Source organism: Suncus etruscus, chromosome 3 (assembly GCF_024139225.1).
Source record: "Suncus etruscus isolate mSunEtr1 chromosome 3, mSunEtr1.pri.cur, whole genome shotgun sequence".
Lineage (NCBI taxonomy): Eukaryota > Metazoa > Chordata > Mammalia > Eulipotyphla > Soricidae > Suncus > Suncus etruscus.
Window position 1 is genome coordinate 46087911 of NC_064850.1, and position 15404 is coordinate 46103314.

Sequence of the window (15404 nt, forward strand, 5' to 3'; positions counted from 1 at the left end):
GATGGGCAAAGATGTGCTAGCCTCAGTGTTTTTTGAACAGACAAGGTAACATATACTTATTAATAACAGCCTTGTTAGCTTGGGAAGATTTTAAGAAGTGAGGCCTAGTTTCTGATAAGGTACCAGGCAGCTTTTGCTCTTCTCAGGCTGGAACTAAATTTTTATCTTGCAGCTGCATTCATATCTTTTCTCTTTAGTTCAAGGACTTAACAGCAAAAACTACTTGCAGCCTTTTAAGTAAAAGACTGGGTTAATGGCAGAGAAAACAGCAAAGATGGCCTCAAACTGGTCACAGTCCCCAACATCTCCCCCTTTCTCTTCTAATAAAAGAAGGAAAGTCGTGAGCGGGTGGTAGATCCGTGTCTTAGGCTACAAGGTTTGACCAGGTCGGACACGGCCAAAGCCGCATTGAAAAGGTGGCTACAGGCGCCGTGGGTGTGCACAGAGATCCGAATTATGCGCTGTAGCCTTTTCAGGGCCGTGCCCTAACTGGGACCTTGCTAATCCCGTCGTAGGAGTCTCCACAGCCGAGAGCACAAGTACCGGAGCGAGCTCCGTTTGTTAGCTATGCGCTCTATCTCCTGGAAACTTAGTGGCTGGAAAGGCGGCTTGGTGATAATAGCCAAGTTTTCACAGGAGTCACTTGGGGTAATATGTTGGTAGTTAACCTGAATAGAGGTTTTTGCCTGTTCATCCACCTGGTTCTTAATAAAGGCAGTGATTTTGCGGAAAATCCATGGGCCAAGAGAAAAGAGCAGCATGAGGCTAATAAGAGGGCCCACAACGGTGGACAAGATTGTGTGGAGCCAAGGGGAAGAGAAAAACCAATCCTGGTACCAACCTTGTTCTTCATTGAAATGTTTGTTAAGATCTTTTATACCATCTCCAATATGTTGAACACTATCCCTAACTAATCCAGTTTTGTCTTTAAAAATACAACATTGTTCCTTAAGGGCTACACAGACTCCCCCCTCTTTCATAAGGGCAAAATCTAAAGCACGACGATTTTGGAGAACAACATCAGCAAGGGAACTAACAGTATCTGTGAGAAATTGCAGACTAGTTTTGATTTCATTAATGTCTTGTTCAACTGCTTGGGTGAGAACGCGAAAGTTGGATTGAGAGGATACAAGAGAGTAGATACCAGTGCCAGCGCCAGTAGCGCCAACAGCAAGGAGGACTGCAAGTGTAACAGAGGTGAAGGGCTCACGGCGTTGTCGAGAGAGAGATTGAGAGGAATATGTATAGGGTGAGGTGCCGGGAAAGGGAAAGGTATATTCTGAGTGAATGGTGATTTTTGGGACGAGAATAACGAGAATACAGTAGTCATGTGAAAAGAAAAAGGAAGAACGAATGATAAAAGGAGTAAGGCCAGAAGCACAGGCAAAGTAGGTATCATTGGGAGCTAATAGATAAGTATGTGAAGAGGGAGAATTGTAGACGTCAATAGTTTCGTTGCAAACATCAAGTAATTGGCTAGGAAGTAAAGAGTCGTTAGGCTTAAGGCAGAGGCCAGAACCAACGACTTGACTAACTGTAATGCCATGTTGAGGTTGTGTGTTCCAGCGGAGATCAGAGGGGTTGGAGGTAGAGGAAAGGTTGCCAAACACTGCAACACCTTCATAGAAGGGAGGTTGAGGAGAAAAGCAGAGCTAGCATCTTTCATAGGCAGGATCTGTAAGTGCAATAGCAGAAGCATTCATAAGATTGAGAATAACCTGAGAAGATGGAGAAGGACCTGAAGGCAAAGTGAGTTGTCTGAGAGAAGAAGATGCAGATGGAAGAGGAAAAGGAGGAGAAGGCAAGTGTGATGAACCTGAGTGAGGATGAAGAAAGGTGTTAGGACCAACGGCGAGGGGGTGAGAATTCGGCACCTGTTTAAGCAAACGGAGGGAAAAAAGAAGTCCAGGGTCGGTACGCCTAATGTAAAGTCTGAGTCCCCATTGAACGGGTTGAGTCTAGTGATGCCGACGTCCAGCGGCAGTAAAGTTGATGATGAGGGGGTTACATCAACCACGGGTAGAGGAGGATGCATCGCAGCTGGGAAGAGGACGAGTGAGTGGGGGGCGAGAGACGGTGATGAGGTTCCAGGAAGATGAAGGTTTCTAATAGGTAGTTTCAGTGGTCTCACAACCCCATGAAGCGCAGAAGTATTGGTGATGATCGCCACATTTATAGTCGGTGGAACGTGGGCGATGATGTCCTGGGCAAACATAGAAGGTGGAGAAGTGGTATCTCAAGCGGTTACGGCGAAAAACAGAATTGCAACTAGCGGAAGGGAGGGCGAAGTAATTATGACTGTTAATAGCGCGGGGTTGAGGCAGACGAAAATTAGGGGTGCCCCAGTAAGAGCTGGCACCCATGGCGAGGGCACAAAAATCGACGTGCAGAGTAGGCCAAGGAATGGAGGTGGAGAGGATGGACGTTTGGTTAGCGACGTCGCCAGCTTCATTGATGATTTGCCAAGTGTAGTTGAAGACTCGGTAGCGATTGTTGTTCTGGGAATGGCAGACAGGCGGGAGCTGGAACAGCAACAGCAACAGGAGGGCACGCATTTTGGACGGTGGTGGATGAAACAACGATGTTAGCGGCGATAGGTTCCTGATGAGGCAGTTTGAACGGTGGAATGGGTGAGTAGCAGGTACTGGAGGCGTCTGCGTTTGGACGGAGGGCGAAAGCGTTGATTATGACAAGGATGAGCTGAGAAGAGAAGGGGGGTTTGGAGGACAGCGTGGGCTGGAAGGGTGAGGAAGCAGGCAGAGTTCATTGTCTTGCAAGGGAGTTAAGTAGAGCAAACAAATTAATGAAGCCTTGGTTTGAAGGGGGTGGTTGGTGGCAGTGGGCATCAAGGACAGCCAGGCAGAGTACCAATTTCAGCATTTTCTTTAGGCAGAGTCAGTTAGAAACAGGTCTGGCAGGAATGGTGGGCTAGCAGGGGGTGACAGGCTCTTTTGAAGTGGATGAAGACAGGACTGTGGAAGGCTGCGGAAATTTTTTGTTAGACTTCAACATTAAAAAACTTTTTATAATTAACAATTGCCAATTTTTCAAAAAACTGAAACTTTAAATGATTTTTAAACTGAACTTAAATGATTTTTCTTAAACTTTTAGTTATTATTTTAAAGCTAGATGCTATTTTTTAGCCATAAATACATATTTTATAGGCCTGAACTTACACATAGCAGGAAGGTTGGGTGACTGCAAAGTTCAGAAATTCTCCAGGGAAAAGTTATCCCTGATGGCCATTGAGAAATCTGGGGTTTACCATCTCCTACACTTTCTGCCATGTTGTCAGAAGGACAAAGCTAGCTTAATACATTATTTTAACACATGATTTTTAGTTGTAACATGCCAGTTTGTGAACTGACTAGACCGAACCAGGTTGAAAAAATTAATTGAAATTTGAAAAATGGATAAGGCTTTGAAAATTGTATTATTATAAAAGGTAGGGATAACAAATAAACAGACAAAACAAAACAACACTAAACACAACATTGTGGCCACTTTCATTCATTACAACACACACATAAACAGACAAAAGGATCGATCCAAAACTTTTTTATAAAAAATTGACAAGCGCTTTTAAATATTTAGCTAGCATGTTTGTGAGAAGGAAAAAAAAATTTTTTGTAGAAAAACTTTTTTTTTTTTTTAGTTTTGAGAAGTACTTAATGTAGATGGAGTGGAACTTTGCTGAAAATAAATTTTAAGGTTTAGATTTAACACAAAACATTTTTAAAACAATTTTAATTTGAAGTTTAAAACATTAAGTAAAATGCTTAATGAGCACTGTAGAAAGAGTTTTTGCTTTGAAGTATGAAAACAGTTGCTGTAAATGAATAGGTTTTATTTAAATTGGTTTTACAGTAGAACAGTAAGACAGCTGCAATAAAGTGTTAAAATTTTTATGATCAAACACAAGAGCATGAACTATGATTATTAAAGGTATAAAAAACTGACTTTAAAAAACAAACAACTGTTTATATTTTGCAGACTTTAAGTGAATAATTTGTAAAAAATATTATATACCAAATTAACTAAATGCTTAGATTATTATAAAATATAGTTAAAGGCATTTGATGTATTTACACACTTAGAACTGAAGACCAAAATTATATTTAATACTTGTTTAATTTGCTTATAAAATTTAGTTACTTATGTGATACTAATTAACAATATTATTTTAAAAAGGGTTAATCACAACATAAACAGAGACAATTTAAGATTAAACTTGGAAAATGTAAAATTATTTGTACTTACCTTTGAGTTTAAATTTAAGCTTGAAATTGAGAAAAGGGATAAAGCTACTTAAGGTTTAAGTTTATGAACAATAATTTGTGAACAAATTTATTTAACTAGTTATTACATTGTTTTTGTTTTTGAAATGGCTATTATGCCACTGTTTGAACTGTGTAACGGCTTGTAAGGTATAGACTATTTGGTTTAAGTTTTTTAAATGGCAAGGCTATTATTCTATATTTATTATGCATTTAAAAGAGCTTAAGCTTAGTCTAGAGTTTTGGAATGTTTACACACTATTGTTAAGGAAAGCTGACCAACTTATTTTGCTCACTTGTAATATTTTAGTTTTTAAAGAATTAACTTTGTAAACATGTGCAGTAATTTTAACAAAGGAGTTTTGCTGTTTATTTCAATGCAGAGGTAAGAAAGACACCTGTGTTATAATTACAAATTATTACTTAAAAACAAAGTTAGAAATGTTACAAAATGTTATTTGACTATTAGATTTGACTAGCAAACATGGAGAGGAAAGAGCAATGAAAGAGACAAAATATAAGAAATATTTAAATGCAGATTAAGGAGCTTAAGCTATTAAAAAATGCTTATGACATGAACCACTTTACAAACTTCATATACTGTTAAGATTAAAAATAATTTTAATAGAAATATAAAAGACTTAAATTTAACACTTTTGTGTTCGTTTGGATTTCAAAACGCCAAGAAGATTTTCTTTTACCAATATTTTGCTATTACAAGTCAAGTGACAGAATTATGACCTTGTTGTAAAATTTCTGAGAGGCATGAAAAAAGGGAGTGTTGCTGTTATCTCCTTGTTGCTTTATCTGCCTAGAGAATATTTTTTAACTCTTACAGACCTGAATTTAGAAGGTTTTTTAATTTCCAATGTTTTAATAAGTACAACACCCAATGCACAAAACTTAATTACACAAATGCTTTTAGAAAAGGCACATTTATGCTGCATAATTTAATTTACAAACTTCACAGTTATTTGAGGCTTCTTATGAAACACAACAAGATTCTGACAATTTTTTACTATATATATCACATGAGCAGTTTTTGAATCCTTATAACTTTACCAGTTGTGGTCTTTATCTTAGAAAAACATTTTAGGGCTGCATTCCTATTCTAAGGGATGGGGGGGGTTTTTTTTTTTTTTTTTCCGCCCTGCTTGCTGATTGCTGAAGTGGCAGCCTGGACAGTAGGGTGGGGGGAAATCCTGAAGGGCAGAAACTTGTGCATTAAGAGAAGCAGTTTGTTTTTGAAGGCTTAAGATTTGTTTAAGATTTTTAATTCGGCCAAGTAGTTTCATTTCTATAGCTTTAAGAGGGGGAGTGGTGAGAGGGGAGGTGCGTTTGAGAAGAGAGCGGCGGCGGGGGCTGCTAAGCAAGCGGGGGAAGACTTTCAGAAAGGGCGGGGGGAGAGAGCAGCAACAGTTTGTTGCCGGTGTGGGGGAGCTGCTGGAATGCAGGCTCTGGGGAGCAACTTCCAGGCACAAAGGGCAGCAAGAGCCATGTTGGCAAGCTGGGACTTGGAAAGTGTGTGCTGTGCCTTTAAGGTATGAAAAGAGGCGAGGCCAGCTATATGAGCTTAGAGATCAGAATTCCTGCCTGTCTGCAAGGACTTTGCAGTGGAAAGAGAAAAAAAGTTAGCTTCCCAGGAGACAAAGAGTTCAGCTTTTAGATTCTAAGCAGGAGAGCGTGTAAGGGGCTTGTTCTTCCAGTGTTTGAACATCGTGTGAGTCGAGCTCTTGTAACGGAGCTGAGGCAATGGCAGGGTATAGACGAGAAGCACTAGGGAGATCTTTTTTTTTTTTTTTTTTTTTTTTTTTTTTTTTTTTGGTTTTTGGGCCACACCCAGTAACGCTCAGGGGTTACTCCTGGCTATGTGCTCAGAAGTTGCTCCTGGCTTGGGGGACCATATGGGACACCGGGGGATCGAACCGCGGTCCGTCCAAGGTTAGCGCAGGCAAGGCAGGCACCTTACCTTTAGCGCCACCGCCCGGCCCCTACTAGGGAGATCTTTAAGGGCAGTTCAGTTTTTAGCTTTGAGGCAAAGGAAGTGTTAGAAGCATTAGTCAGGGAAGTGGAGGGCTGTTGAGGTGGAGGCGGGGGAAGGTCCTCGCCATTAGGAAGGAGAGCAGGCAGGTTGTAGGGAGGGGGCAGAAAGCAGCAACGTGTGTGGGAGTTGCTGTAACACAGACTTTGGAGAGTGACTCTTAGGCACAGAGCTGCTGACAAGCTGGGGTTTGGAAAATGTGCACTGCGCCTTTAAGAGCTTAGAGACCAGAATTTTCGCCCGCCAGCTGGCAAGAGCTTTACAGCGCAGGGAAGAGAGAAAAAAAAAAGCTGCGGGCTTTCTTTTAGGATTTCAGCACAGAGATTGCAGGCAGAAGTGAAGATGAAGGGTTAAAGGAGGGAGGAACTGAGATATTTAAAGCGATAGCCCCGGAACACAAGATTTTTGGCAAACATCATAAACAAAACATTAAAAAATTACAAATATCTTTTTTGGTAACCTCTATGTCTGCTTTTCAATTCAGACTGTATATCTTTAATGAATTTAAGCTCTATACTCTGAAATGAGCCCATGGTAACGTATCCTATGAGCTAAGCCCCAAAAGCCAATGAGGGGCGGCGATCGGAACGACTGGAAAAAACTGCAGTTTTAAATTTTTGATAAAGGCTAACTCGTTTCAACGCCTACCCGGATGGGGTATTCCTGCGATTTACGAAGGAGCTCTAGATTCGCCGGCCTGGAGTCGTTCGGAGGGTGGCAGTGGTTCGAGCCCAGCGTTGGGCGCCAAAATGCAGGTGCCTGAAGCCCCCCCAAAGGGGCCCGGCCAGCAGGATTCAGCTGGGGAGACTTCTGGACAACTGCACTCCTATTTTGCTGAGTAGAATCACAACCACACCTATAAAAAATCTGAGAGAGGTTAATAATAAATGGCCTAAGACAATATCTCACTGTTCAAAGGCCAGTTTATTGGGCTACAGTTTCTTTTTATATAGTGAAGGAGAAAAGGGGCAGTACAAGGTGATGTCAATTATACTTCTGGCGCGAAAGCCAATACATTGCTCCATATAAGGCAAGAATATATTTCCGGGTACAAGAAACAAAGAAATTAAATCATTCTCTAAAATAAGGAAGTGGACAGTGGGCTAGGTGGCAGGAGGGCTTACAAGTCGTGTTGGACGTGTCGTTTCTATGGGAACGTCTTATGACCTTCTAGCTGCATTCCTAACTGCCTAATTAACAGGAGATGGGCAAAGATGTGCTAGCCTCAGTGTTTTTTGAACAGACAAGGTAACATATACTTATTAATAACAGCCTTGTTAGCTTGGGAAGATTTTAAGAAGTGAGGCCTAGTTTCTGATAAGGTACCAGGCAGCTTTTGCTCTTCTCAGGCTGGAACTAAATTTTTATCTTGCAGCTGCATTCATATCTTTTCTCTTTAGTTCAAGGACTTAACAGCAAAAACTACTTGCAGCCTTTTAAGTAAAAGACTGGGTTAATGGCAGAGAAAACAGCAAAGATGGCCTCAAACTGGTCACAGTCCCCAACATCTAGCCAGAATTCTGAGTTCGCCAACAGGATAGTATGGGGTGCCCCTGCTCAGTGAGTGCAGCCCACATACTTCTCTAGCTCCAGCAGAGCTGGGCCTGCATCCAAGCCTACAGGTGTCCCCAAATGCACACCTGTCAGAGGACACCCCTCACAGCAGCCTAGACCAAGCCCAGCACCAGGAGGAACTGCATGAGGGGCCCTGGGAACTCTGCCCTAGGTCTTAGGACACGAAGAACAGCTGGGCACCTACCAGAGCCAGGAGGGGCACTGTGAACTCAGGGCCTGGAAGGGTGGTGGGGGGTTCATAGGTTCCACATGATAAGCTCCAGGAGCCTGGGCACCCCTAAGTGGCCCCATGGCTCTTTGTGCCACCAGCTGGCCTGCACCCCAACTCTCCACTTTCAAACCCAGGGAGGGTTGGTCTCCTAAGACAGTGCCATCCAGCAAGGGCGCAAGTACCACCAGCTAGTCACCTATCCAGGGTGAGACTGTTCCAGAACTGAGCAGGAGCTGGCTCTGAGAGCTGCTGCAGGAGGTGGTGTCAGTGGACATGATAGGGAGTAGAAGCCTGCCAGCTCCTGTACTTCCAGTCCAGTGTTTGCTTCCACCTGCCCTGGCCATGGCCAAATGCTCTCAATGCCCCAAGATGCCTCCTTGTTTTTCTACATTTTGCATATGAATGTGGAATTTTTTTTGGGGGGGGGGCATACCCTGCAGTGCTTAGGGCTGATTCCTGACTGTGCCTCAAGGATCTCTCCTGAGGGTGTTTCAGGGACCTTATGGGGTGCCGGGGATGGAATCTGGATCAGTCTCCTGCAAGGCCAGCGCCCCACCCACTATATTCACTATACACTCACTATATGAATCCAGATTCATAATTTACTTTTTTTTTTCCTTTTTGAGTCACACCGGGCAATGTTCAGGAGTTACTCCTGGCTCTGCGCTCAGAAATTGCTCCTGGCTGACTCAGGGGACAATATGGGGTGATGGGATTCGAACCACTATCTGTTCTGGGTCTGCTGAGTGCAAGGCAAATGCTCTACCACTCTGCTATCTCTCTGGCCCCTCATAATTCATTTTTTAAATGATGTTTGTTTTCTTTAAAAATCATTATGTCACCCAGTGACTCTCAGGGGTTACTCCTGGCTATGCACTCAGAAATTGCTCCTGGATTGGGGGATCATATGGGGCACTTGGGGATCGAACTGTGTTTCATCCTAGGTTAGCACGTGCAAGGCAAATACCCTACCACTTACACCACCGCTCTGGCCCCTCATAATTATTTTTTTTTGTTTTTGGGTCACACTCTGGGTTACTCCTGGCTCTATGCTCAGAAATCGCTCCTGGCAAGCTCGGGGGACCATATGGGATGCTGGGATTCAAACCACCATCCTTCTGCACGAAGGCAAATACCTCACCTTCATGCTATCTCTCCGGCCCCTCATAATTTTTTTTTTTGATTTTTGGGCCACACCCGGTAATGCTCAGGGGTTACTCCTGGCTATGTGCTCAGAAGTTGCTCCTGGCTTGGGGGACCATATGGGACACCGGGGGATCGAACCGCGGTCCGTCCAAGGCTAGTGCAGGCAAGGCAGGCACCTTACCTTTAGCGCCACCGCCCGGCCCCCCCCTCATAATTTTTTTTTTTTGGGCCACACCCGGCAGTGCTCAGGGGTTACTCCTGGCTGTCCTGGCTGTCTGCTCAGAAATAGCTCCTGGCAGGCACGGGGAACCATATGGGACACCGGGATTCGAACCAACCACCTTTGGTCCTGGATCTGCTGCTTGCAAGGCAAACGCCACTGTGCTATCTCTCCGGGCCCCCCTCATAATTTTTTAAGTGAACGTTAAAAAATAATTCCTGGGCCCGGAGAGATAGCACAGCGGCATTTGCCTTGCAAGCAGCCAATCCAGGACCAAAGGTGGTTGGTTCGAATCCCAGTGTCCCATATGGTTCCCCGTGCCTGCCAGGAGTTATTTCTGAGCAGACAGCCAGGAGTAACCCCTGAGCACCGCTGGGTGTGGCCCAAAAAACAAAAAAAAAAAAAAATTCCTTTTCACTTGAATTTTGTATCATGGAATATGCCTCTTTCATTGATGGATTTTCCACACTCAGTGGTGCTCAGGCTCATCCTTGCAGTATCTTAGGACCTTGGCCACATTTGAGGGCCCCTCAGACTTTCCTGAGCCCCAGGGGAGTGAGGCTTCCTGATCATTCTATTGTCACTTCCCCGCCTGAGGCTGACATTTCCAAACCCAGCTGCCCCCAGACCCCCACGCATCTGTCTCCCCACTTCTGTGGCTTCCTTGTTCTAAACTTAGAGTCTGGCGTGACCGTGGCTGTCCTGCAGGGTGTCTGGATCCTTCTCCTGGGGCCCAGCCACAGTGCCACCCCACTGCCCTCCAGGTGCCCCAGAATCCCTTCCCCATGAGCTCCCAGAACCTGCCCCTGGGCGCCTATGTCCTGGGTCAACTGTAGATCTGTCTCCCCGACAGGAGCAGGGAGAGACTTGGTGTGCGGGTGGTGGCAGCTTTGCAGAGAAGGGATAGTAAGGGCCGGGCCTCCTGCAGAGATGACTTTCACCTCTCACCTCACCCCTATGGCCTCTGGGCTGCATCTGCACTTCCTTGAGCCTTAGTTTCCCTAGACAATGCAGGACTACATGGTTGAATGTGTTGAAGCAGCACCCAGGAGCACAGAGCCAGGAGTAACCCTGAGCACTGTCCAGTGTGACCCAAACCCCCCTCCCACCAAAAAAACTCTCGATTTCAGGGCCAGAGTGATAGCACAGTGGTAGGGTGTTTGCCTTGCACACGGCCAACTCGGGATGGACCTGGGTTCTATCCCCGGCATTCTATATGGTCTTGACAGAGCCTGCCATGAATGATTTCTGAGCGTAGAGCCAGGAGTAAGCCCTGAGTGCTGCCAGGTGTGGCCCAACCCCCCCCCCCCCAAAAAAAAAAAAAAGGAAAGGAAAAAAAAATCTCCGACTTGTGCTGCAAGGCCTCCTCCCTGCATCCTCTCAAGCACTCTGATCTCTAGAACTTCTGTCACACCCACCTACTCTTCCAAGGGCCCTACTGCTGGGGTAGAGGGAAGACCCCAGGGGGCGTCTCACCAGTTCCTTGAGGATTTTAGGGTGGCCCAAGATGAACCTCTAGCGGGATGCAGGCAGAATGGGCCTGAGGCCCTGTACCTGTCACCCCAGCCTGGATGCAGTGTGGGCTGGGCCTCTGTGCACCTCCCGGACTCACCTGCACCCACCCTGGTAGTGGTTGTGGGAGTCTGCAGAAAGGAACAAACGGGCCTTGTGTGGAGTCTGTCCCAAGAGCTGCCCTGCCCAGGGTGGCATCCACTCAGGGGCTCACATGCAGATGCGGGGTGGGGAACTTTCCTGGGCTCTGCTTAGTGCCATTGCACAGAAGCCTGACAAAGGCCATGGTTATGACATGGTCCGCATCTGACGGTGCCAGGCCCACTGTCCAGGCTTTGCCTGACAGCCCTGTGCCGCACACTACACCCTGTCTGCACTCTGGAAACCTTCAGGAATCACTTCAGCGCTCTGAGATCAGGTCGGATCAAGAGCCCAGTGGGGAGAGTGTTTGCCAACCTGGGTTCAGTTCCTAAAATCTCCCCTAGGATCTCCTGAACATGGCAGGAGTGATTCCTGAGTGAAGAGTCCCCTGAACACTGCTGCCAAGTAAGGCTCAAAAGGAAAAAATTCTGGAGATCTCTGCGAACTGCTTTCTACTTCTGAAGGGGGTGGGGCGGAGAGGCCAGGACCTTAGGGGGCCTGTCTGTCCCCCAAAGGCAGGGCCCCCTTTCCAGGCAACATTCCAGCTGTTGACAACGGAGGAAGAAGAAGCAGGGCCTGAGAGTATGCAGGGAGCATGGAAGGGTGTTCAAGAAGTGTTGAAGGGCTTGCAGGGAACACCGAGGAGTCTTCAAGGAGCACAGACACCCCCGGGTTACCCCATTTCTGCACCTCCCACGAGGAGACACTTTAGGAGTCTCTGGGGTAAGTGGCTGGAGGCTGCCTGCCCCCCCCCACACCCACATGCCTGCTTGCTCAGAGACACCAGACTCCACTCGCCCCTGCTGGGGTGACAATCCACCACCTCTTCTCACTGCACCCCAAGTCAGACTGTTCTTAGTGAACACCCACTTCTAGAGTCTGGGAATCCCCTCAGTGCCCAGCAAACTCTGGGTGAGGACAGCCCACAAGCCCTCCTGGAGTTTCTCCTAATTCTCTTGATCATTCTGACTCATGTTTACAAGATGGTTGGTGTGCCTCCAGACATTGTGTTAGCATTCCAGGAAGGAGGAGAAGGGGAGGACAGAAAGATCAAAAGCTCTTTCTCTGAGTGCAGGGTTCAATCCCCAGCCCTGCTTGAGCCCTTAATCACCACTGGGAGCAACCCCAAGCTCCGAGTTACAAATAATCCTCAAGAACCAATGAATGTTTTGGACTCCAAATTCATAAAAACACAGGGCTAGAGAGAGGATGGCGGGAAGGGCACTGTCCTGGGTTTGATCCCTGGCACCCCATGTTTCCCCAGTCCTTCAAGAATGATCCCTGAGCTCAGAGCCAAGAGTAAGAGCCTTCTCCCTCCCTCCTCAACTCCCTTGTACCTTGCCCCTTTCTTCTTCCCCCTCCTCCCTGCCTTTCAAATCACACCAGGATTTTCTTTATACTCCCTTATGGCCTTGATTTGGGGAGTTGGGGTGAAGAGAGTCTAGTAGGCTTAGGCTGTATTGTTACCCTAGGTCTGAGTGCCCAGTTGAGCAGAGTTTTTGCAGAACCTCAGCAGGTTGGAGGGAGACCCACCCCCACTCGGTTGCCAAATCTGACCCCCAAAAACTCTCCCCCAACTGCACCGCTGTGTAACAGTGAATCTCAAACTCCAAGCAAAGTGGCCCTGTTTCCCCCCCCCCCCCAAAAAAAAAAAAACCGAAATTGAATCAAGTCAACCTGAAGTTTAGTGACCTATAATCCACACTGGTTGTATTTTTCTCTGCTTGTGGTTTCTTTCTCACATACTTCTGTTCATCTTGAGAGAATTTTGACCCAGATACTACAAAATTTGGTTTGTTCGGTTTTGATTTGGGGCCACACCCAGCAATACTCAGTGCTTACTTCTGGCTCTACACCCAGGAATTACTCCTGGCAATGATTGGGGGACCATATAGGTTGCCAGAGATTGAACCCAGGTCTGCTGTACATAAGGGAAGTGCCTAACTTGCTGTTCTATCTACTCACAGGAAGTGAGGCCCAGGATTTGAGCCCAACACTTAAAAAAAAAAAAAAAAGACGGGGCTGGAGAGATAGAATGGAGGTAAGGCATTTGCTTTCCATGCAGAAGGATGGTGGTTCAAATCCCGGCATCCCATATGGTCCCCTGAGCTTGCCAGGAGCGATTTCTGAGCATAGAGCCAGGAGTAACCCCCCTAAGCTCTGCCGGGTGTGACCCAAAAACAAACAAACAAAACAAAACAAAACAAAACAAAAAGACTGGGATAAAAGAAGAAAAATCCCCATGCAAAGATCGGCCACCAAAGATGAAAACCAAAAAGCAATTTCAGTTTTGATATTTATTCTGTGTTTGACTTAGAGGATGCTGATGGGAAACAACAGGATGTTTCCTGTTGATGTGATAGGAGCTTTCTTCCTCCTGCTCATCATCTTATTTTTGGTCCCTGTTTCAAAATAAGCTCCAAATGGTGATGCCCATGATAGCAGGAATGTCTGGAAACCGGCTGGTTTTCACCAATCTGCCTCTGGCCCCATGGGACATGAGCACCATGGCTGGACTCGGCCCAAGTGCTCTCAGCATGGCTGTGGTCAGCCCTCATGAATCTTTCATGGGCTGAGTGTGCACTGCTGCATGATGCCACCAGGGCCACCTTATTGGATCAGAGTGATTCACTTTGCAGCTGATTGAGTTGAATCCAATTTGTTTCAGGTGCTGGGCTTCCGCATAGTCACGTGCTTTTGCTGGGTTGCATCAGGCAGTTACCAGCAGGCAGGAGCTGAGGTCACTCCCCATGGCCTGAGCCGATGAGTCCTGCTGCCTTCCCAGCCTTCCTGCAGAGCGAGGCTGATGGGCAGGGTGTGGGGGGCTCTACTAGGCACATTCCCGAACCTTTCCTCAGTGCTTGCTCCAGCCTGCATGCTGGGAGAGAACCTGGCTGCTGACTGAACCCAGCCCAGAGCCTGGAAGTGCCCGAGCACAGGCTGTGAAATTCTGGCTTGAGGGGGATGGGGTAGACACAGGACAGCATCTGACCTTCCAGGTCACTGTCTTATGAGAGATCAGGGAATTGCGTGTGCAGCTAAATCTCCCGGGGGATTATAGTCTGGGTCTGCAAGTCTGGAAAATTCCAGTCCTCAGATGGTTCCGGGCACCACTGCCATTAGTGCTCATACCTGGAAGCAAAATTTAAGTTCAGGCACAGAGTTAAGGGAAGTCAGAAAGGTCAGAGGCAAGTCTGTGGGGCAGGAGTCTGTGACAGCAGTGATTGGGGAGGTGGGTGCATATGCGTGAGTGTATTTATGTATATGTACACATGTGAGAGGGCACATGTGTACATGAATGCATAAATGCAGATGCACACATGTGTATGAGCATGTATGTGGTGTACATGTGTATGCACATGTGTGTATGAGGGTATATGTGTACACGTGAATGAGCTGCTTCCCCCTTGCCAGCTGCTGTCCAGGCCCTGCTCCCTCTGTGAGGCACAGGGGCCCATGTATGAGAGCTGAGTGTCTGGCAGGGAGCAGGAAGCAGAGATGGAGACATGCAGAGATGCAGAGACCCAGAGGCAAGGTATTGTTTGTTCCACAGGCAGCGCTTCCTGGGCCAGGGTCTGAGATGCCTGGGAACTGGCCAATTTTAACCAGCCTCCATTTGGGGTACCCACTGTTATCCTCCCCCAACATAGCTGGGAGGGGATGTGGTTGGTAATTTAAGGGGTTACCTGGGGGTTGGTGAGTCAGAGGCTCATGGAAATGACAGGAGTAAGAAGAAGATGCAGCAGGGATAGGGAGAGATCAGAGATAGTGTGGATGCAGAGCAGCTGTTTAGCTTAGAAGCCATGTGAGATATGCACAAGGTGGTTAGGGCCTACATAAAGCTGTATGTCTCCTGACTTCTAATGACTGTTGTGGGTCATTTCTTCGCCTTCACCCAGTTATCTACAGACCTGCCATAGGGGCTGCATGCATCGTGCTGAGCCGAGAAAGGCCTCACCATCTATCCACCACCATCAAGGACTTCATATTTAATTTCTTTTTTTGTTTGCTTGTTTTTTGAGTCACACCGGCATCGCTCAAGGGTTGCTCCTGGCTCTATGCTCAGAAATCACTCCTGGCAGGCTCAGGGGACCATATGAGATGCCAGGATTTGAACCACCTGCACGCAAGGCAAATGCCCCCCCCCATGCTATCTCTCTGGCTATAATTAATATTTTATACAATACCTACTCATCACCCTCGGCCCTTGGTTGTGGCGTCTCCCCAGTCTCCACACCATCCATCAGGCCCATCATGAGCTTCTGTAAACCAAACCACACA